At 43.7% G+C, this 22,754-nt stretch overlaps 1 protein-coding gene across 5 annotated transcripts in view; it reads right to left on the bottom strand.

Moving 5' to 3' along the window:
- Nucleotides 1-9,190, bottom strand: part of PLEKHG3 (pleckstrin homology and RhoGEF domain containing G3) — a 240,292-nt gene extending 231,102 nt beyond the window's left edge. For all 5 annotated transcript variants that reach the window (XM_040333345.1, XM_040333346.1, XM_040333349.1 and 2 more), the window contains exon 1: nucleotides 9,105-9,190. The gene's annotated coding sequence lies outside the window, so the exon portion shown is untranslated. The remainder of the gene's footprint in view (nucleotides 1-9,104) is intronic.
- Between the last annotated feature and the right edge of the window lie 13,564 nt (nucleotides 9,191-22,754).

Here is a 22,754-nt window from a genome sequence, read left to right as displayed (position 1 = left end):
ACTGTAGGCGGAGCTTGACGTCCCCCGGCGGCGTGCGTGACGTCATCCAGAGGCACTGATAGGTGGCACTGGCATTGATTGAATGGCACTCATAAATGGATGGCACTGATAGGTGGCACTGGCATTGATTGGGTGGCACTGATGAGATGCACTAAAAAGCTGCCCCCCTGCACTAATGGGCACTGATCTGCACTGATAGGTGGCACTGGCTAGCTGCACTTTTGGGCACTGGCACCGATGAGCTGCACTGATAGTTGGCACTGATCACTCCTTCAATGATATGTAGTTTTCCAGTACTGTATGCTAAAAAACAGCCCCACACCATGATGTACCAGTTCTTCATAATTCTAAAGAAAATATCCTTAGTCTGTATTGTGGTTTGAAAACGGTCACATGACATTTAAAAAAAAGTATCGGTGTTCGGTATCGGCGACTACTTGAAAAAAAGTATCGGTACTTGTACTCGGTCCTAAAAAAGTGGTATCGGGACAACCCTATAACAGACCTCTGACATCTCAACTTTGAGACAGAGAAAAGGGACTAAGGACGCAGATTCCCCAGTCTCTTTCTCAGATGCGCTGGAAATGAATGGACAGGAGACATTTCAAACAGTAATGGGCACAATGGAACTTTTTGTGCAATGCAATGACAGACCTGAAATGTTTTCCTACCTATTCCACGGGTCAGTACCTGCAGGAACAGTATACCTAAAGACTACGCAGTCATTTTCTGGTGTGTAAAGAGTATGTAGAAACACAAATAAACCAAAACTAACCATTTTCTACCAGGCATATTTCATAATATTAATGACAGGAGTCTCCAAACTTCATAAACAAAAGGGCCAGATTACTGTCCTTCATTCTTTAGGGGGCCGGACTGTGGCCAGCAGGAATATAATTTTTTTTCTGGCATCAGTGGGAGTAAACACTGCCCCAGCTTTGGCATTAGGGGGAGGAATAGTTCCCCATTGTTGGTGTCAGTGAGAGAAATGGTGCCCCATTGCTGATGTCAGTGGCAGGAATTATGCTACATTTTTGGTGTTAATAATCAGAATAGTGTATCACATTAGGCTACTTTCACGGGGCAGGGGGGCATTAGCGGTAAAGCGGCTTTACCGCTGTTATGGTGTCGCTTTTCGGGTTAAAAGCAACGTTGCCAAAGAGCTTCGTCAGTGGTGCCCATTGATTTCAATGGAAGGGGTGGTGGAGGAGTGGTGTATACACTGCTCCTGCACCGCCTGAAAGATGCTGCTTGCAGGACTTTTTCTAACGTCCTGCAAGCGCACTGGCCAAGAAAGCACTCTGGCTCTCACAATGGGGATGGGGATTTCAGGCACTATTTTTAGCCCAAATTCGTGTGAAAAATGCTTCAGTGTGAAAGGGTTCTAGTGGGATGAATAGTGCCCTAGGGCCAGATAAAGGTTAGCAAAGGGCTGCATCTTATCCTGGGGGGCTGCAGTTTGGAGACATCTGATATAGGATATACAGCAGGGATATGCAATTAGCGGACCTCCAGCTGTTGCAAAACTACAAGTCCCATCATGCCTCTGCCTCTAGGTGTCATGCTTGTGGCTGTCAGAGTCTTGCTATGCCTCATGGGACTTGTAGTTCTACAACAGCTGGAGGTCTGCTAATTGCATTTCCCTGATATACAGTATCTGAGATGCTGCAAACTCTGGTTGCAGTGACTATGTAGGTTGCTTCCTGTCACCAACACAAACACAGCATTCTGTGGCCGATCACTGGCCGATAACATGACGTCTACCCAGACTGCAGCTGTCTGTACAGAGCGATAGTGTTGTATTCACTGAATATACCCAATGCAGTGCACACAGCCTCCAAGATTGTTTCGGGATGTGTCCGAGATCCAAGAACTGACTCAAAGGCAGTCTATAGTCATCTTGTAGCGAGTACCGTACAACCCTCCCAGCAAAGGGGAATTAAAAAGTGTGATTTTTTATGGGCTATTTTATTACGAAGTAATAGAACTGAAAATATGAATATGTGCATGTACCATCAATCATTTGTGTTTTACAGCACACCTGTAAGATGCAAGGCCTACGGCAACCTAAATGTAATTAAAAGACGGCTGCAAGATGCAAGACCTTTGGGAACCCAGACAGCATTAAGGACAGCTGAACTTTTAGTATTTATTTATTTAAAGGTACTTGTATAGCGCCGTACATGCTGTTATTAAATAACGCAGTCACCCCCCTAAATGCAGTTCACTTGGTACAACCTTACCTTCAGCCCCGCTCGGCTGAAACCAGCCTTTCATCCTAATAGGTCCACTGCATCCTGCACAGCGGTCAAAATTACTCCTATAGGAGGAGAGCTATAGGCTACCAGAAGTTCAGCTCTCCCATAAGAATGTGGCCACAGCGTCCATGCACAAGTAGGACCCAGCAGGGTCACAATACGATTAGTGTGGCTCAGGGCAGGTTTTCACAGCGAAAAAGGCTAGACTAATGGACAAGGTGGGCTGTCCTAACTATGAATTAACACATGTGGAATTATACATAACAAAAAAGTGTGAAACAACTGAAAATATATTTCATATTCTAGGTTCCTCAAAGTAGCCACCTTTTGCAGCAGACACATCTAGAACTGATAAGAGGAGACTGTGTGAATCAGGCCTTCATGGTAGAATATCTATTAGGAAACCACTGCTAAAGAAAGGCAACAAGCAGAAGAGACTTGTTTGGGCTAAAGAACACAAGGAATGGACATTAGACCAGTGGAAATCTGTGCTTTGGTCTGATGAGTCCAAACTTGAGATCTTTGGTTCCAACCCCCGTGTCTTTGTGCGACACAGAAAAGGTGAACGGATGGACTCTACATGCCTGGTTCCCACCGTGAAGCATGGAGGAGGAGGTGTGATGGTGTGGGGGTGCTTTGCTGGTGACACTGTTGGGGATTTATTCAAAGTTGAAGGCATACAGAACCAGCATGGCTACCACAGCATCTTGCAGCGGCATGCTTTTCCATCCGGTTTGCGTTTAGTTGGACCATCATTTATTTTTCAACAGGACAATGACCCCAAACACACCTCCAGGCTGTGTAAGGGCTATTTGACCAAGAAGGAGAGTGATGGGGTGCTGCGCCAGGTGACTACCTATTGAAGCTCATCAAGAGAATGCCAAGAGTGTGCCAAGCAGTAATCAAAGCAAAAGGTGGCTACTTTGAAGAACCTAGAATATGAAATATATTTTCAGTTGTTTCACACTTTTTTGTTATGTATAATTCCACATGTGTTATAATTCATAGTTTTGATGCCTTCAGTGTGAATCTACAATTTTCATAGTCATGAAAATAAAGAAAACTCTTTGAATGAGAAGGGGTGTCCAAACTTTTGGTCTGTACTGTGTGTAATTATATATATATATATATATATATATATATTAGGGGTGCAACGGATCGTCACCGATCCGTGATCCGAACGGGCCACCCCGTTCGGATCGGCACACCCCGCGATCCGCGGAGCGCTCCGGAGCCTAGGCCTAGGAAAGTCCCCGGCTTCGGCCTAGCTCCGGAGCGGCGGCCAGTCTGCTGCCAGAGCCCAGCGTGACACGCCTCCCCGGGAAGGCGTGTCACGCTGTGCACTGGGCTCTGGCAAGCCGACATGGAGAGGGAATATTAGCAGAGAAGCACTGGTGTGAGAGGAGGAGGGGGGGGAAAGAGCACATTTCAGGGGTGGATTAAAGAGGAAGCAGGTGAGGCTGTTTGGGACTTGTTAAAAGTACAATCTTGATGTTTTTACAGAAAATTATATATATATATCTGTAAAAACATCAAGATTGTACTTTTAACAAGTCCCAAACAGCCTCACCTGCTTCCTCTTTAATCCACCCCTGAAATGTATGTGTGTGTGTATGTTATATATATATATATATATATATATATATATATATATATATATATATATATATATACACATACATATACATATACATACACACATTTTTTTTTTTTTTGACCAATGAAAACACCCTTTTTTTTTTTTGCGCTGATCCGAAAATGATCCGATCCGTGACTCCTGATCCGAGGATCGATCCGATCCGTGAGTTTTTTGATCCGTTGCACCCCTAATATATATATATATATATATATATATATATATATATATATACACATAAAGAGCTTTTTTTCTCAGAAAATAGGTGCAGGAACTCAACCACAACCCCGTTCAGATTTCACAAACAGTAGAAGGGTATCAAAGGGGCATTAAATACCAGAATGTATTACATACAGGGTGCAGAGTTCAGGGGGGTTACACACAGAGTGCAGAGCTGTCACTTGTAAACACAGAAACCAGACTTCTGTGTTTACAAGTGATTGTGGTGAGCGGGCACCAAAGTGTCTGAGCCAAAGGTGGTGGAACGGAGTTCCCCCAAGTTCCCCCTGAAAAAAAGCTATATATATATATATATATATATAGATAGATAGATAGATAGATAGATAGATAGATAGATAGATAGATAGATAGATAGATAGATAGATAGATAGATAGATAGAGCAGATGAACATACATACATGTGTTATTGGGGCAGCACAGTGGCTTAGTAATTATAGCCCTTCTACCTGGCAGCTCTAGAGTCGTTGGTTCAAATCCCAACCAAGACACTACCTGCATGGAGTTTGCATGTTCTCCCTGTGCCTGCCCTGGTTTCCTCTCACACTCCAAAGACACGCTGGTAGGTTAATAGGGTCCCGTCTAAATTGGCCCTAGTATGTGTATGAAGCGTCTGTAGATCGTAAAATCCTTGACCGCAAGAACTGATGTGAATGATAGAGTATAATCTGTGTAAATTGCCAGCGCTAAAAAAAGTACCATAAATAAACATGAGGCACCATCACAACAAGTTACAGTCCAACAGTTACATTTTGATTTACCGGGTTAATAAAAAATAAATTAAAATTAAAATTTATAATTAAATATTGAACAGCTTAAAATAATAATAATAAAAAAAAAAATTAAGCACACTGACACCCCCCCCCCCCCCCCCAAAAAAGAATGCATTGTAAAAAAAAAAAAAAAAAAGAAAGGAAAACAAATAAAAACTACAGTCACAGTCCACGCGTCATCAGTGCTGCATATTAGTGCCACGGTCACGTGACATAAAAAAAAAGTATCAGAATCAGCGAGTACTTGAAAAAAAGTATCGGTACTCTGCCTTACAAAAGTGGTATTGGGACAACCATACAAATATCCTCTTCCAGGCTGAATGATGCCAAATGTCATTTAACCCGCTGCCTGTGCATCCAGGGGATGAGACTCCCACCTTCTGAGGGAGCGTGATCAAGGTATGACAGTACAAAGCTGCAGAGAATGCGGTCATTACATGCGCACCACATGACTGTCTATCGCTGGAGAAGAAGGGAGGAGGTAGAGGACCCCGTGCATCATGTGACCAGCCAGAAGACCCCTGGGAAGCACATATGTATACAAACATTCATTTGAAAATAGAGAGGGAGTATCGCCACATCAAGGTAGAGTTGGGCTTTAAATAAAAATACTGTGAACAGAAAGCCATAGACACCACAGGGTGCATTATCTCTGCACTGCGACTATTATGAACACGGGAGGCACATTCTGCAAGATATTCTCTGCTTATGAAATGTCATGACAAGAGCTATTACACTAAATCAGTTGCCCGTATCCAAATCCATTGTGCATACTAACAGTTGTAAGCTGCCCACAGACTTTAGAAGGCACGATTCATCTACCGCTGACAAGCTGGGAAAATCGCTTTACTAACTAATTAGCTTGTATTAAAAAAAAGCCAAAAGGCGCTGGATAGATAAAGACACACTAAGCGCTCACAAAGAATTGTTGACTGTGGAGTTTGTGGGCCGGATTCAGATACATTGCAGTATCTGTCGGCGCAGCATAACGTATCTCAGATAAGGTACGCCGCCGTAACTTAGGGCGCAAGTTCCGTATGCAGAAAGAAATTGCGCCCTTAGTTACGGCGGCGTAACGTATATGTGTCAGCGTAAGCCCGCCTAATTCAAATGAGGATGATGTGGGCGTTGTTTTTTGTAAATTCACTGTGACCCCACGTATTTGACGTATTTTACGAACAGCGCATGCGCCGTTCATGAAAAAATCCCAGTGCGCATGCTCGAAATTACGCTGCAAGTCGTCATTGCTTTAGACGTGAACGTAACTTACGTCCAGCCCTATTCGCGAATGACTTACGCAAACAACATAAAATTTTCAAAACTCGACGCGGGAACGACGTCCATAGTTAACATTGGCTACGCCACATATAGCAGGGGTAACTTTACGCCGAAAAAAGCCTAACGTAAAAGACGTAAAAAAAAAATGGCGCCGGCCAGACGTACGTTTCTGAATCGGCGTATCTACCTAATTAGCATATTCATCGCGTAACTATACGGAAGCGCCACCTAGCGGCCAGCGTAAATATGCAGCCTAAGATACGACGGTGTAAGACACTTACGCCGGTCGGATCTTAGGGAAATCTATGCGTAACTGATTCTCTGAATCAGTCGCATAGTTACGACGCCGCACACTCAGAGATACGACGGCGTATCCGGAGATACGCTGTCGTAACTCCTTTCTGAATCTGGCCCAGTGTGTCCATATAGTTAGGTGGAAGTGGCAGTAAAAGGGTGGTGAAAGATCCGCAGGCAACAACTTGCACGCTGGATCAGTAAAATCGCACCAACATTCATTGATTACGGGGCATTACACATGAAGCAGAACTCCAAACAAAAAAGAGGGAGTTCCTCTTCAAGTCCTCCACCCCTGCCACATTTGGCATGTTCTTTTTTTTTTTGGGGGGGGGGGGGGGGGGGGGAGTGGAGCGGGTACCCATTTTTGACAGGTACATTCTCCCACTTCCCTGCAGTCTTCTGGAACACCTCACAGGTCCCAGAAGACTGCGGGACCATCCACAAAGCGCAGCACAGCTTGCACATGCGCAGTGGGCAGCCGCCTGTGAAGCCTAAAGCAGCGTAGCTGGCTGCCCAAAGGATGCCAGCGCCAGATAGTCTAGTGAAGAGAGCGCTGGATCTTTGGACAGGCAAGTGTCCTTTTATTAAAAGTCAGCAGGTACAGGATTTGTAGCTCTAGTAAATCTCTTTAAGCTGATGGGAGGCAGCGCCACCTTCCCTCGTTTTTTCGGGTTCTGAGAAGCGTCACAGACATTGCAAACCATTGGCTTTCCTAGCAGGGCGGCTTATCATCCATGGGCTCAGCGATCCTCTGGTGCCCTGCTGTGTTCAAGTGGATTTCACTTCTATTCCTGGAGATGCCTCCCATCAGCTTAGGTACAAGTCTGGATAGGTTTTATTCAATGGTGGTGAATTTCTACTGAAGATCCAAACACCTTGGCTTTTGCTTTTCTTACATGTTCAACGGATCCTTGTGAAGTGATGATCACAGTCTGGTTGTACTTACCCCAGTATATTGGCCCCCGATGGTGGTTGGTAGTTCAAGTGGTTGCCACTTTTTTTACTGCCGATTCCACCCAACTATATGGACACGTGAACTTTACAACCAGCAATCCATTGTAAGCACTTGGGTATTGTGTCTTCAGGCAGGCACATGTTAATTATGTTTGTCTAATTAGCTTGGCCAATCTCCCCATTACTTCAATTTAGGTGGAATGGGGTACAGGAGCCTCCCGCCACCAGAGGGCACAATAACCAGGATGGGTCTTCTGACCACTCCATTCAATGGTTCCCCTGACAGCAGCAGACTCAGGGGCCACCTGCAGACATGAGACTGTCACCCAAACATGTAAACCAACAATCGCCGGGTTCTCAGATCACCAGACTACTGACCAAACCAGAGGTAGGTGGGTGGCTGCACTACATGTGCCCTGATGAAAAGCTTACTAGATTTGGTTTTCAGTTCTTACTGCAGTGTACTTATAAAATATATGGGATCTCATAAACAACATGTGCTGGTGACCAGGCATCACTCTTCTGGAATGGATGTATGCATTGGCAAGGGGTGCTGGAGGGTCTATTGTCTAGGAGAATGGGAGGGGGGATCTATTGTTACTGAGAGGATCCGTTGTTGCTGGAGAGGGATCTATTGGGGGTTTATGTTGGAGAGGATCTACTGCTGCTGGGAGGGGTGTCTTTTTGCTGGGGGAGGATCTACTGTTGCTGGAGATGATCAGTTGTTGCTGGAGAGGGATCTATGGGGGGTTATTTATGTTGGGGAGGATCTACTGTTGCTGGGAGGGATGTATTGTTTCTGGGGGAGGATCTACTGTTGCTGAAGATGATCGGTTGTTGCTGGAAAATGAATCTATGGGGGGGGTATTTACTGTTGCTGGGAGGGGTGTATTGTTTCTGGGGGAGGATCTACTGTTGCTGGAGATGATCGGTTGTTGCTGGAAAGGAATCTATTGGGGGGAGGGTTATGTTGGGGAGGATCTACTGTTGCTGGGAGGGGTGTATTGTTTCTAGGGGAGGATCTAATGTTGCTGGAGATGATTGGTTGTTGCTGGAGAGGATCTATGTGGGGTATTTATGTTGGGGAGGATCTACTGTTACTGGTGGAGAATCCACTGCTGCTGTAGGGGGGTCTGCTGTTGCTGAAGGGGGGTCTATTCTGGTTGGGGGTTATATTATTGTTGTGCAGGATCCATTGTTGCTGGGGGGGGGGGTTGTTTCTGTGGTGATCTATTGTCGCTGGGGGTGAATTTATTGTTGCTGATTGGTACTGGGAGGTGGGCAGAGACAAGTGATGGAATTCAGGAGGTAGGTAGGGGGTGGAGACAATTTGGGGTGGAGACAATTTGGGGGGGAGGGGGGGTTATACCTGCGCCTCTTCTCTGCCAGTTAGTAATTGAAGAGCAGACAAGGATTGCATTATAACAGAGATCATCAGAATATGATATCACAGTTCCCTCTGCAGCCATTTCTCCTCCAGTACAATCCAGACACATTGCAGGGACAGAGCCCCCCCCCATACATCACTTGCCTATCCCGGCTCCTCCAGTGATATGACAGCAGAGTGTAGGAAAGTCCCAGGCAGCTCTTCCCATCCATGGAGCAGCAGGCTCCCATTCCTAACAGACTGTCCCAGGCCAGGATTACCGGATTACAGCCGGCTCTACTCACCGATCACCTCCCGTCCACCATCCTCCTCCGATCCTCCGCTCTCTCTACACACACCGCACCCACTGCACGAGCCTGCCTGCCACATCTGGCCACACCCCCTACGGGCAGGTCCCCTGTCCGATCCCGCCCACTCCTATTCAAACCTATATAAAAAGTTCCCAGCCTTCTGTGAGAAACCACGCCCCCCGAGCCATCCATCAACTCGTTTCAAAACAAACCCCGCCCACCGGCACATTCCAGGACATGAGGAGTCCGGACAAGCATCTCCCAGATAGGACCGTCTATCCCTGTGTGTTGTGTGATGGCAGCACCGGGAATACACACCGACCTCAGGATCACATGACACCTCCGAATTCTTCCCATGTATGTTTGTGAACTCCACCTTATGGATTGGATAGAACAGTTATACCTACCTCCCAACATTGGAACCTATGGATGGAAAACACATGCGGAGTGCACCACGACACAAATGGGTGTGGATAAATGTGCTTAATATTGAGGTGGCTTAAAGAAGCATTGTTAACCACTTAAGACCCGGACCTTTAGGCAGCTAAATGCCCAGGCCAGGTTTTGCGATTCGGCACTGCGTCGATTTAACAGACAATTGCGAGGTCGTGCGACGTGGCTCCCAAACAAAATTGGCGTCCTTTTTTTCCCACAAATAGAGCTTTCTTTTGGTGGTATTTGATCACCTCTGCGTTTTTTGTTTTTTTATTGCGCTATAAACAAAAATAGAGCGACAGTTTTGAAAAAAATGCAATATTTTTTACTTTTTGCTATAATAAATACCCCCCAAAAACATATATAAAATTATTTTTTTTCCTCAGTTTAGGCCGATACGTATTCTTCTACCTATTTTTGGTCAAAAAAATTGCAATAAGCGTTTATCGGTTGGTTTGCGCAAAATTAATAGCGTTTACAAAATAGGGGATAGTTTTATTGCATTTTTATAATTTTTTTTTTTTTTGGTGGCGATCAGCAATTTTTTTTTTTTTTTTTGTGACTGCGACATTATGGCGCTTCGGACAATTTTGACACATTTTTGGGACCATTGTCATTCTCACAGCAAAAAATGCATTTAAATTGCATTGTTTATTGTGAAAATGACAGTTGCAGTTTGGGAGTTAACCACAAGGGGCGCTGTAGGAGTTAGGGTTCACCTAGTGTGTGTTTACAACTGTAGGGGGGTGTGGCTGTAGGAGTGACATCATCGATTGTGTCCCCCTATAAAGGGGATGACACGATCGATGCAGCTGCCACAGTGAAGCACGGGGAAGCCGTGTTTACACGCGGCTCTCCCCGTTCTTCAATTCCGGGGACCGATCGCGGGACTCCAGCGGCGATCGGGTCTCGCAGTCCCGGAGCTTCGGACCGGGGCGCCCACGACTGGGTGGATGTAAACGACGTGCCGGTACGTCGATCTGCCCAGCCGTGCCATTCTGCCGACGTATATCGTTGTGCGGCGGTCGTTAAGTGGTTAAACAGAAACTGTGATAGCTGCATTATTTATCTTTTTCTTTCCTTTTTAGGCTTTCTTCTATTTTCACCTGATGATCCAGCCAGTACATCTGTTTTTCAAAAGAACAAGCTGTCCTGCAGATGTAGCAGTTAGTGTGTTGAGACAAATAATTTACCACTGACAGGGGTGCCTAAAATGATCAGCTTTTATTTAATCTGTGTGCTACACCTTATAAAGTGTTAGTGTATCTACAACTGCTAGTCCAGCTAACACTCCCCTCCCCCCAGACTGACAATGCTGCCGTCCAAAGGTGCCCCCTGTGCTCCTTATTCCAGAGTGTAGGCACTCTAATACAGGAGGTTGGTTACTGGCCAAATCACCAGGTGACAACAGAGGGGGGAAAATGCCTAAAAAAGAAAATGAATGCAGCCATCACATCTAATGATTGGTAACCTGGCCTGAAATATATATATATATATATATATATATATATATATATTAGGTTTTTTTTTGGGGGGGGGGGTTAATACTGCTTTAAGTCTACATATGGTATATGGTGTACACAGCCTGCAGTCCTTGTACCCACAAAGTACTCCCTCATTTCTGTGCTATGAGTGACATTAACCTGCCATGTATACACTCAGATACAGATAAGGACTGGTGTATACTTAGTCACCCTTCACTTCACAAGTCTGACCTTTCACACCATGAGTCCCCTCCTTTACATCCGTAGTCCCTCCTTACATCAGAAGTCCCTTCCTCAAATTATTAGTCCTCCTTTCATATCAGAAGTTCCCCCGTTTACATGAGGAGTGTCTTCCTTCACAACAGAATCCCCCAAACGGCAGAGTTCCCCTTTCACATCAGGGATCCCCCTTTCACATCGGGGATCCCCCTTTCACATCAGGAATCCCCCTTTCACATCAGGGATCCCCCTTTCACATCAGGGATCCCCCTTTCACATCAGGGATCTCCCTTTCACATCAGGGATCTCCCTTTCACATCTGAGATCTCCCTTTCACATCAGGAATCCCCCTTTCACATCAGGGATCCCCCTTTCACATCAGGAATCCCCCTTTCACATCAGGGATCCTCCTTTCACATCAGGGATCCTCCTTTCACATCAGGGATCCCCCTTTCACATCAGGGATCCCCCTTTCACATCGGGGATCCCCCTTTCACATTGGGGATCCCCCTTTCACACCAGGAATCTCCCTTTCACACAAGGGATCCCCCTTACATAAGGGATCCCCCTTTCACATAAGGGATCCCCCTTACATAAGGGATCCCCCTTTCACATCGGGAATCCCCCTTTCACATCGGGGATCCCCCTTTCACATCAGGAATCCCCCTTTCAAATCAGGGTCCCCCTTTCACATCAGGGATCCCCCTTTCACATCAGGAATCCCCCTTTCACATCGGGGATCCCCCTTTCACATCGGGGATCCCCCTTTCACATCAGGAATCCCCCTTTCACATCGGGGATCCCCCTTTCACATCAGGAATCCCCTCTTGCATTAAGAGACACCCTTTAAATCAGATGTTCCCCTTTCACATCAGAGTCCCCCTTTACACTAGGATTTCCGCCTTCACATCAGCAGTGGCCCTTTAAATTAGGAGCCCCCCTATACTTAAAGTGGATGTAAACCCCAAAAAAAAATTTTTTTTTGATGTCACAATGTAGAGTATAAGATTTCCTATCGTCTGTGCCCAGTCATGCCACACAGAGTTAATCCAGCTCTGAGCAATCCCCTTTTATTGTTCAGTGACAATTAACAGACAAAACCTGTCTAAATAAAAAGTCCTTCCCGTCCCCTTGCTTCGCGTGACAGGGTTTTTACATATCTCGTGCACTAGCTTGGACACATGCACATTCCTGGATGTTTATCATAATATGGGGGGTGATCCACAGTTCATTGTGACAGGTAATGTATGTCACTCGAAGCAAGGGGACAGAAAGGACTTTTTATTTATTTACATCCACTTTAAAGCGGAGTTCCGGCCACAATTTCACTTTTTAAATATAAATTCCCCTGTAATACACAAGCTTAATGTATTCTAGTAAAGTTAGTCTGTAAACTAAGGTTCGTTTTGTTAGGTTGTTACAGCATTTAGACACTTTATAAAATAGAAATTGACTGGGGCCATCTTAAGTGTGGGCATCATGAAGCCAGACTGTATGACTTCCTGGATTTCAGCCTTGCAGATCTCGCACATGCTCACTGCTGCACAAGCAGTGTAATAGGTTTCAGATCAGGTTTCAGCACCTGTACTGTCCAAGTCACATGATTCTTCGAGACTGGGGAGTGCACAGACTCCTGGAAAGTTACACCCACTACATTCCCAGGAGTCTGTGCGGTGTAGGTTAGGAAGCTTAAGCACCTAGGTGCAGGAAGTGGGAAGAACAACTGTTCTGCCTAGCAACAACACTTTGAAGGCATCTAAAAAATATTTATTTTTTTCTTAAAGGACTAATGACATTTTTTTAAAACTACTGATGTAATGTTATATTTATGGGTGGAACTCCACTTTAACATCAGGATTCCCCCTTCACATCAGGAGCTCCATACTTAGCATTAGTGTTGAGCAGAATATGCCATATTCGATTTCGCGATATATCTCGAATATATATTCGAATATTCGAGATATATTCGCTAAATTCGAATATTCGTGATATTTTATCGAAATTAATTGATTGCGATTTTTCGCTATTGCGAATGCGAAAATAATTGCGATTTTTTTAATAACTGCGGTAGGAGCGCTCTGATTGGCTTAGAATATTCGTGATATTTTATCGAAATATCGCAACATGCGAATGCGATATTTATTGCGGAATTTCGAGATATGCTGGAGGAGCGCTCTGATTGGCTCAGAATATTCGTGATATTTTATCGAAATATCGCAACATGCGAATGCGATATTTATTGCGCAATTTCGAGATATGCTGGAGGAGCGCTCTGATTGGCTCAGAATATTCGTGATATTTTATCGAAATATCGCAACATGCGAATGCGATATTTATTGCGCAATTTCGAGATATGCTGGAGGAGCGCTCTGATTGGCTCAGAATATTCGTGATATTTTATCGAAATATCGCAACATGCGAATGCGATATTTATTGCGCAATTTCGAGATATGCTGGAGGAGCGCTCTGATTGGCTCAGAATATTCCTGATATTTTATCGAAATATCGCAACATGCGAATGCGAAATTGATTGCAGATATTTCGAAAACTGCTGTAGCAGCACTCTGAAATCGAATATGTATGATATTTTAACCAAAAAACATATTGCGATTGCGATTTTTCGATCGCGCATGCGCAATTGCGCGAACAACACGCGACCATTTCCTGGAGCCTTGCCAGTTTCCAACTTATGATCGCAGCGCAATCACACAGCAACATGGTTGGAAGCAATTTCACTAAGTCTGAGGAAAAGTTGCTGATTTGTGTAAGTATTTTGACCACTGTTATTTCATCATCTTCAACTGCATTTTAGTCTAGTTTAAAAGTTAGTATATATGATCAGATATTAGTATTTCACAAAAAATGTGTCTCCTGCTTTTACAAAACTACAAGTCCCAGCATGCCTGGACAGCTGCAGACACCCTGGTTGGCAAATGTGTATTTAGGCACTTTTCCTTGTTATTTAGCATAATGAATTTAACATTTTTTTGGACATAGGACGTATGCGAACGTCCTGACTTCAGTGTCCTCAAGGCCCAAGGACGTTCGAATACATATTGCCCTTTAGATGTTGCAGAACTACAACTTCCAGCATGCCTGGGAATGCTGGCACTTCTAGTATTGTAAGTTCTGCAGGCCCCCGTTTTTCAGGCCTTTATGCACGGGTCTCTAAACTGTGGCACCCTAGATGCAGCAAAAGTAAAATTCTTAGCATGCACTGACAGACCGTGGCTGATGGGAGTAGTAGTTTTGCAACAGCTGGAGGTGGACTGGTCTTGAAACCCAGAGTTAGGTAACAAACCCGTAGTGTTTTGCAACCATCCTGCCTCCAGCTGTTTTTTTCCTGTTGAAAAGCCTGTGGCGTGCAAAACACAACCCAAAAACTCCACCCGGTGCAAGAAAAAATTTGCACACACCTAAAGACTGACATCACAAAAAACTGCGGCGGTTGCATACGTCAGTGGTCCTCCGAAAAGGTCCCGTCTCTGACCCCCCGGGGCGTTAGGCTCCTGACAGGGAAAAGAGTTACTGTGGTCCATACAGCCGAAGCCATATGGACCCATCTCGGTCCAAGCAGCGCAATCAACACGCGACCATTTCCTGGACCCTTGCCAGTTTCCAACTTTTTGATCGCAACGCAATCGCAGAGCAAGATGGTTGGAAGTAATTTCACTGTATCTGAGGAAAATTTGCTGATTTGTGTAAGTATTTCGACCACTGTTATTTCATTATCTTCAACTGCATTTCAGTCTAGTTTAAAAGTTAGTATATATGATCAGATATTAGTATTTCACAAAAAATGTGTCTCCTGCTTTTCCAAAACTACAAGTCCCAGCATGCCTGGACAGCTGCAGACACCCTGGTTGGCAAATGTGTATTTAGGCACTTTTCCTTGTTATTTAGCATAATGAATTTAACATTTTTTTGGACATAGGACGTATGCGAACGTCCTGACTTCAGTGTCCTCAAGGCCCAAGGACGTTCGAATACATATTGCCCTTTAGATGTTGCAGAACTACAACTTCCAGCATGCCTGGGAATGCTGGCACTTCTAGTATTGTAAGTTCTGCAGGCCCCCGTTTTTCAGGCCTTTATGCACGGGTCTCTAAACTGTGGCACCCTAGATGCAGCAAAAGTAAAATTCTTAGCATGCACTGACAGACCGTGGCTGATGGGAGTAGTAGTTTTGCAACAGCTGGAGGTGGACTGGTCTTGAAACCCAGAGTTAGGTAACAAACCCGTAGTGTTTTGCAACCATTCTGCCTCCAGCTGTTTTTTTCCTGTTGAAAAGCCTGTGGCGTGCAAAACACAACCCAAAAACTCCACCCGGATGCAGTGAAAAATGTGCACACACCTAAAGAGTGACATCACAAAAAACTGCGACGGGTACATACGTCAGTGGCCCTCCGAAAAGGTCCCGTCTCTGACCCCCGGGGCGTTAGGCTCCTGACAGGGAAAAGAGTTAGCAACGCATATCTCCCCTATACGTGTATCCTGTGTTGTTAATATATTCATAATTATGCAAATGATAATGGCTGCTATATTTATGCAAAAAAGGTGGCGACCGAAATGGCAGGATATAAAATCTGTCATGTTACCCCTGTCATTGATTAATAAGGCGAGAATGCTTCCAATTGTTGAATAGCATACATTTACGTCATATATCCATAAGGCTGTCAACAGAAGTATTACAATATACTTTGTTCTTCATCTTGCAGAAGTTCCTGGAAACAGGATACGATAAGCTGCGGAGGCAGCCAGAGAAAAGGGCTGTGGTCAGCGCCCTAATCGCTGACTTTGGCGGCCAACACGACCACAATGCAATTGTGAAGAAGTGGTCTGACCTGAAGAGGCGCCAAATGGATCAGGTCAGACGTCTTCGGGCTAAATATCATCCAGGTAAGTTATTGTTGACAGTTATGTTTTTTTTTTAAAAAGTGTATTTTGTGCGTGAACTCGAAAGAGAGAGGAGCCGGCCTGCAGGAGTTGGGAGGCCTCCCCCAGAGGCAATCTGCCACCTTTCTCCATGCCCCGGTTGGCAATGGCGGGTGTGAGGGGGTCCTCCCAACCCAACCTCGCATAGCACACCCACCAGGGGCGGGGCTGAGACCACCAAACTCAATTCACAGGTAGCCGAGAGCGGGATCCGAACCCCTAGCTGCAGAGGTGAATCACTTGTCAGTGCAGTGGCAATCGCGTGGAGCCACCGCAGCTCCTTTGGTGACAGTTATGTAAGGTCATATGTTGTTAACCAAGATGCCATGTTGTGCTAACATATATCACCACCAGCCAAGGTATTCATAGTACTGTTGAAAAAAGACATGGGACAGCAGACAGGAACACAGAAGTTATGTGGGAACATAATTTTCCCATTGCTTTGCATGGGACTTTAAAGAAAAACCCCGACCATGGCAAGTGGGGGTGGGTAAGGTTTAAACCACCTATCCTATGTTTGTGGCTGACATATAAGTAACCTGTGTGCCAAGTTTCATATAAATATCTTTAGCCGTTTGTACGTGATGCTGGAACATACATACATACATACATACATACATTTATGCACACACACACGTTGAGTTTTATATATATAGATTACCACTAAATTCCTGTGTTAGGAGTGGGGTTGTTATAGTAATCCCGTGTGCTCCATCAGGCCCTTTTTTTAACATGAGATGGTCTGAACAAAACAAAGTAGACAAAAACAGCTCATTTTAACATGGTTGCATCCCAGCTCACGCTCAGTCCCCTGTAGTGCCCACAAGACCCTTTAATATAACATTGTCCCATTGGTTAACTGTCTATATAAATCAATTTGTATTCATATACAATACAGCAGAGTACACAGAATTTGCATACGTCATTAGAAAACATTTTTATAATATATGAACATTGTGTTATTATAGGAGCCCCAATGCCAGTTGTCCGCGCCAAGCGCAGAAGGCGCCAGGCCGATGAGGAGGAGGAGGAGGATGCGGCAGAGGAGGATGCGGCAGAGGAGGAGATGCATGAGGAGGAGCAGCCAGGGCCCTCCCACTCCCCAACCCCAGCTCCTGTTGAGGAGCAAGCTGAGGAGCTTCCCCCCCCCACCACCCCAACTTCTCAAGCAGAAGAGCAGGAGGAAGAGAGCGGTCCTGTGAGCCTCATTCAGGAAGGTAAATATGTGCACAATGATTAATAACATTTCAACAACAAAATGTAGATATAAAAATGGACAACATATAAAGCGCACCTGTCAGATTGTAGAACCATAATATGGTATTGATGCTAGAAGTATACAGGTAGTGCATAATTATTAGGCAAGTTGTATTTTTTGAGGATTCATTTTATTATTGAACAACAACCATGTTCTCAATGAACCCCAAAAACTCATTAATATCAAAGCTGAATTTTTTTGGAAGTAGTTTTTAGTTTGTTTTTAGTGTTAGTTATTTTCGGGGGATATCTGTGTGTGCAGGTGACTACTATTACTGTGCAGAATTATTAGGCAACTTAACCAAAAAATAAATAGATAGCCATTTCAATGATTTATTTTTAACAGTGAAACCAATATAACATCTCAACATTCACAAATACACATTTCTGACATTTAAAAACAAAACAAAAACAAATCAGTGACCAATATAGCCACCTTTCTTTGCAAGGACACTCAAAAGCCTGACATCCATGGATTCTGTCAGTGTTTTGATCTGTTCACCATCAACATTGCGTGCAGCAGCAACCACAGCCTCCCAGACACTGTTCAGAGAGGTGTACTGTTTTCCCTCCTTGTAAATCCCACATTTGATGATGGACCACAGGTTCTCAATGGGGTTCAGATCAGGTGAACAAGGAGGCCATGTCATTACTTTTTTTTATTTAATACCCTTTCTTGCCAGCCACGCTGTGGAGTACTTTGACACGTGTGATGGAGCATTGTCCTGCATGAAAATCATGTTTTTCTTGAAGGATGGTGACTTTTTCCTGTACCACTGCTTGAAGAAGGTCTCTTCCATAATCTGGCAGTAGGACTGGGAGTTGAGCTTGACTCCATCCTCAATCCGAAAAGGCCCCACAAGCTCATCTTTGATGATACCAGCCCAAACCAGTACTCCACCACCACCTTGCTGGCGTCTGAGTTGGACTGGAGCTCCCTGCCCTTTACCAATCCAGCCACAGGCTCTTCCATCTGGCCCATCAAGACTCACTCTCATTTCAGCAGTCCATAAAACCTTAGAAAAATCTTTCTTGAGATATTTATTGGCACAGTCTTGACGTTGCAGCTTGTGTGTCTTGTTCAGTGGTCATCGTCTTTCAGCCTTTCTTACCTTGGCCATGTCTCTGGGTATTGCACACCTTGTGCTTTTGGGCACCCCAGTGATGTTGCAGCTCTGAAATATGGCCAATCTTGTGGCAAGTGGCATCTTGGCAGCTGCACGCTTAACTTTTCTCAGTTCATGGGCAGTTATTTTGCACCTTTGTTTTTCCACACGCTTCTTTTGTTTGATGATCACGCTTCAGAAGCTTTGCAACTTTAAGAGTGCTGCATCCCTCTGCTAGATATCTCTCTATTTTGGACTTTTCAGAGTCTGTCAAATCCTTCTTTTGGCCAATTTTGCCAAAGAAAAGGAAATTGACTAATAATTATGCACACCTGATATAGAGTGTTGATGTCATTAGACCACACACCTTCTCATTACAGAGATGTACATTACCTAATATGCCTAATCTGTAGTAGGCTTTCGAGCCTATACAGCTTGGAGTAAGACAACATGCATAAAGAGGATGATGTGGTCCAAATACTCATTTGCCTAATAATTCTGCACTCCCGGGATGTGTTAGACACATAACAAGTGTATACACATGATAATGATTGATTAATAAGCAAAAAAAAATATTTATTTATTTGGTAACGTTATTTGAAATCCAAATGTTTTTTTATTATATCCTAAAAGCATCAAGAGATATGAGGAGGCAAAACAGACTCATCGAAAAGACGCACCAGAAGATCCTTCAAAACCAGCGGAAGATGAGCTACCTCACCCAACAAAATGCTCTGCTAGAGCAGCAGCTATCGGGTCAGATTGCGGAAATGCACCGCATTCAGAAACGGATTGAGAGCTATATTTAAATTTATTTTTGTATTAAAAAAACTTATTTTTTGGAAATGTTTCATTTCTTTTTGAGATAGAGTTGTAGGTTTTTCAACACATCTAACTTCACATCAAACAAATCAACATCAACACATTTAACTTCATAATAAGCAAAAACATTTTATACTATTATTTTATTTAACATTAACCTAGGACAAACTAAAGCACACGACACAGACACGACGAACACAAAATAAACTGTTGAAAAATGAACATAACAAAAGCAACAATATATATATATATACAAAGAGAGAGAGAGGGAGAGCAAGAAAGAGAGAGAATGCAGATGAGCTCTTGCAGTCAGCCCAATGGTTGCAGTATAAATGCCGCAAAACAGGGTTTAACATAAGGTTCATTGTTATAGTTACACTTGCTGTTTAGATCCGGTCTGGTAGTCCGGTCTGGTAGCTTGTAGCGGAGGCTGTTGGTGGATCCGCTGTGCCAGAGAGGTCATGAAGCTTTACTCAGCATGGAGGCAGCAGCAGGAGTATTAAAATATAATATAACTAGACAATGCATTTCCTGAGGAAAATGCGAGTGGGAATGCTGAATAGCTTAATTGGTGAGCCCCTTGCCAAAGACATTCACCATAACCACTACACTATCTTTAGGACACACAGCTTCTTTCTCTATCTGCAAAGTATAGAGTATGCTGACTTCCTGGTCGCCCCTCCCCCCTCAATAGGTTTCCCCTCCCCCCCAGGTCAGTGAGGAGGAATATTGCACTGAGGTCAGGAAAGTTATTTATGGAAAGAAATAACATTACAAACGCTTTTAATTCACAGATCTAATACATGATTTAAGCCTCCAAACAAAGCTTAATAAATCCTCAAACGTACATGCAATTGATACAACGACTACACCGTTTGAAATACACGGCCCTTGTAAACGCATCGATATGAAATTTATGTAGATAAACTTAAAAATGTGGCCATGTCTGCGATTTAGAAAAGAGCGTCTTTGTGAGTTCTGCAGCAACATTTTTTAGATAATTTCACATGAGAGTCTATGAGACATAATTTCTGGCTGTTGCTCCAATAATTAACCCTTTCATGCCTATGCCTATGTATGACATTTGGTGTTTACAAGTTAAAATCCATATTTTTGGCTAGAAAATTACTTAGAACCCCCAAACATTATATATATATTTTTAGCAGAGAATCTAGAGAATAAAATGGCGATTGTTGCAATATTTTATGTCATACGGTATTTGTGCGGCGGTGTTTTAAACACAACTTTTTGGGAAAAATTTACTTTCATGAATTTTAAAAAAATGAAAAAGTAAAATTAGCCCAATTTTTTTGCATAATGTGAAAGATGATCTTATGCCGAGTAAATAGATACCAAGCATGACACGCTTTATAATTGCACGCACTCGTGGAATGGCGACAAACTACGGTAACTAAAAATCTCCATAGGCGACGCTTTAAACTTTTTTTACGGTTACCAGGTTAGAGTTACAGAGTAGGCCTAGTGCTATAATTATTGCTCTCGCTCTTACGATCGCGGCGATACCTCACATGTGTTATTTGAACACCGTTTTCATATGCGGGCGCGACTTCCGTATGCGCTTTCTTTGCTGCGCAAGCTCGCGGGGAGGGGGGCGCTTTAAAAATTTTTTTTTTTTTGTTTTCTTATTTATTTATTTATTTTTTCTAATATTACATTTTTTTTTTTTTTTTTTTTACATTTTGATCACTTTTATTGCTGTCACAAGGAATGTAAACATCCCTTGTGACAGCAATAGGTCGTGACAGGTACTCTTTATGGAGGGATCGGGGTCTAAAAGACCTCCGAGCCCTCCTTTGCACTTCAAAGTATTCAGATCGCCGAAAACGGCGATTCTGAATACTGTGTACTTTTTTAAATCCGGCGCCATTGGCAGCCGAGAAACCCGGAAGTGACGTCATGACGCCGCTTCCGTGGTTTCAATGCGCACACTGAATCAAAGCCGTTTACGGCTTTGTTTCAGAGCGCGCCGAGACGCTGGAGGCGCCGGATCGTGGATCGGGTCTCCCGGTGGGACGGGAGGCCCGGTCAGAGCGGCGAGAGGCGGCGGGAGGGGGGGGATGTCCCCTCCCGCTCCTCCGGCATAACAACCGAGCGGCTTTTAGACGCATCGGTTGTTATGTTTGGAAAGCCGATCGCCGGCTCTAAACAACGGTACCGGGATGATGCCTGCGGCTGCAGGCATCATCCCGGTACAACCCCTGAAAGCCGAGGACGCATATATGCGTACGCTCGGCGTGAAAGGGTTAAAACTAAAATACGTATCGCAGAATTGGTCACATTGCCATAAACCAGACAAGCATAGCTACGTTTTGATATAAAAATTGTGTATGAAAAGTAGATCTTGTGGGCGTGAGACCAATTTGTTTCCCCTTTTTGTAAAGATATTTTTAATTACAAAGATCTCCAATGTTAAGGTCACATGACAGACTCTAAATCCCCTCCATAGGATTACATTATAACCTATTGCATTTTTGTGAAAAATTCGCAAAACGTAAATTGCGTTTTCACCAAAAAATTGTAAACGATAACGATCTGAAAAGTCATAGCCGGATAGCTAAATATTTTGTGACCGCTTTAAAGTTTTTTCAGTGTCTGTAAGTGAAAGTATGAAGTAGCTGAAACTTTTGGCATGGCATGTGAATTCAAAGGGGAAAAGGATGTTCTCATTGACTTCAATGTTTAAAAAAAGGGTCTAAAAGCTTAAAATTTATAAAAGTGTAAAAAGTAGAAAAAAACTTGAAGAAGTCCCATCATTAGCTGAACGAGACGAACATTTTTACAGTTGAATGGTCTCAATAGCTGAAAGTATGCCGAAGTTACGCAGAACCAAAAAACGTAAGGAATAATAAGATTACTAAATTTACGGATATCAATACTGGAAATGTTTATTAAAGCATTCACACTAATTAAGATTAATACATTTACGGGTATCCATACTAGGAATGCTTATTAAAGCATTCCCACTAAGTATCACACAGGCATGATTTACAAGCAGTAGTGGTAATAGTAATACATAGCATAAAAACACTTGGGGAATACTTTACAGCATCAGTAGTGGTCATAGTAGTCAATAGTGTACCAAAAAATTGGGACACAGGTGTCTTGACTGAGCTGTAATAGTAGTAGTAGACATTGACAATACAGTGTCAAATCACTCGGGCAAGAGGTGCCATGATGAACAGCAGTCTTAATAAGAGTATATAGGGTGTGAAATAACTGCTGACATAGGTGTCTTGACTGGGCAGCAGTAGTAGTATTAACAGTAGTAGTTGATACAGAGTCATATCACATGGGCAGGAGGTGCCATGATGAACAGCAGTAGGAATAGGAGTATATAGAGTGTCAAATAACTGCTGACATAGGTG

Source organism: Rana temporaria, chromosome 13, assembly GCF_905171775.1.
Source record: "Rana temporaria chromosome 13, aRanTem1.1, whole genome shotgun sequence".
In the NCBI taxonomy this organism is placed as follows: domain Eukaryota; kingdom Metazoa; phylum Chordata; class Amphibia; order Anura; family Ranidae; genus Rana; species Rana temporaria.
The sequence above is the reverse complement of the archived record's forward strand: the minus strand, read 5'-3'. Positions and strand labels throughout refer to the sequence as shown.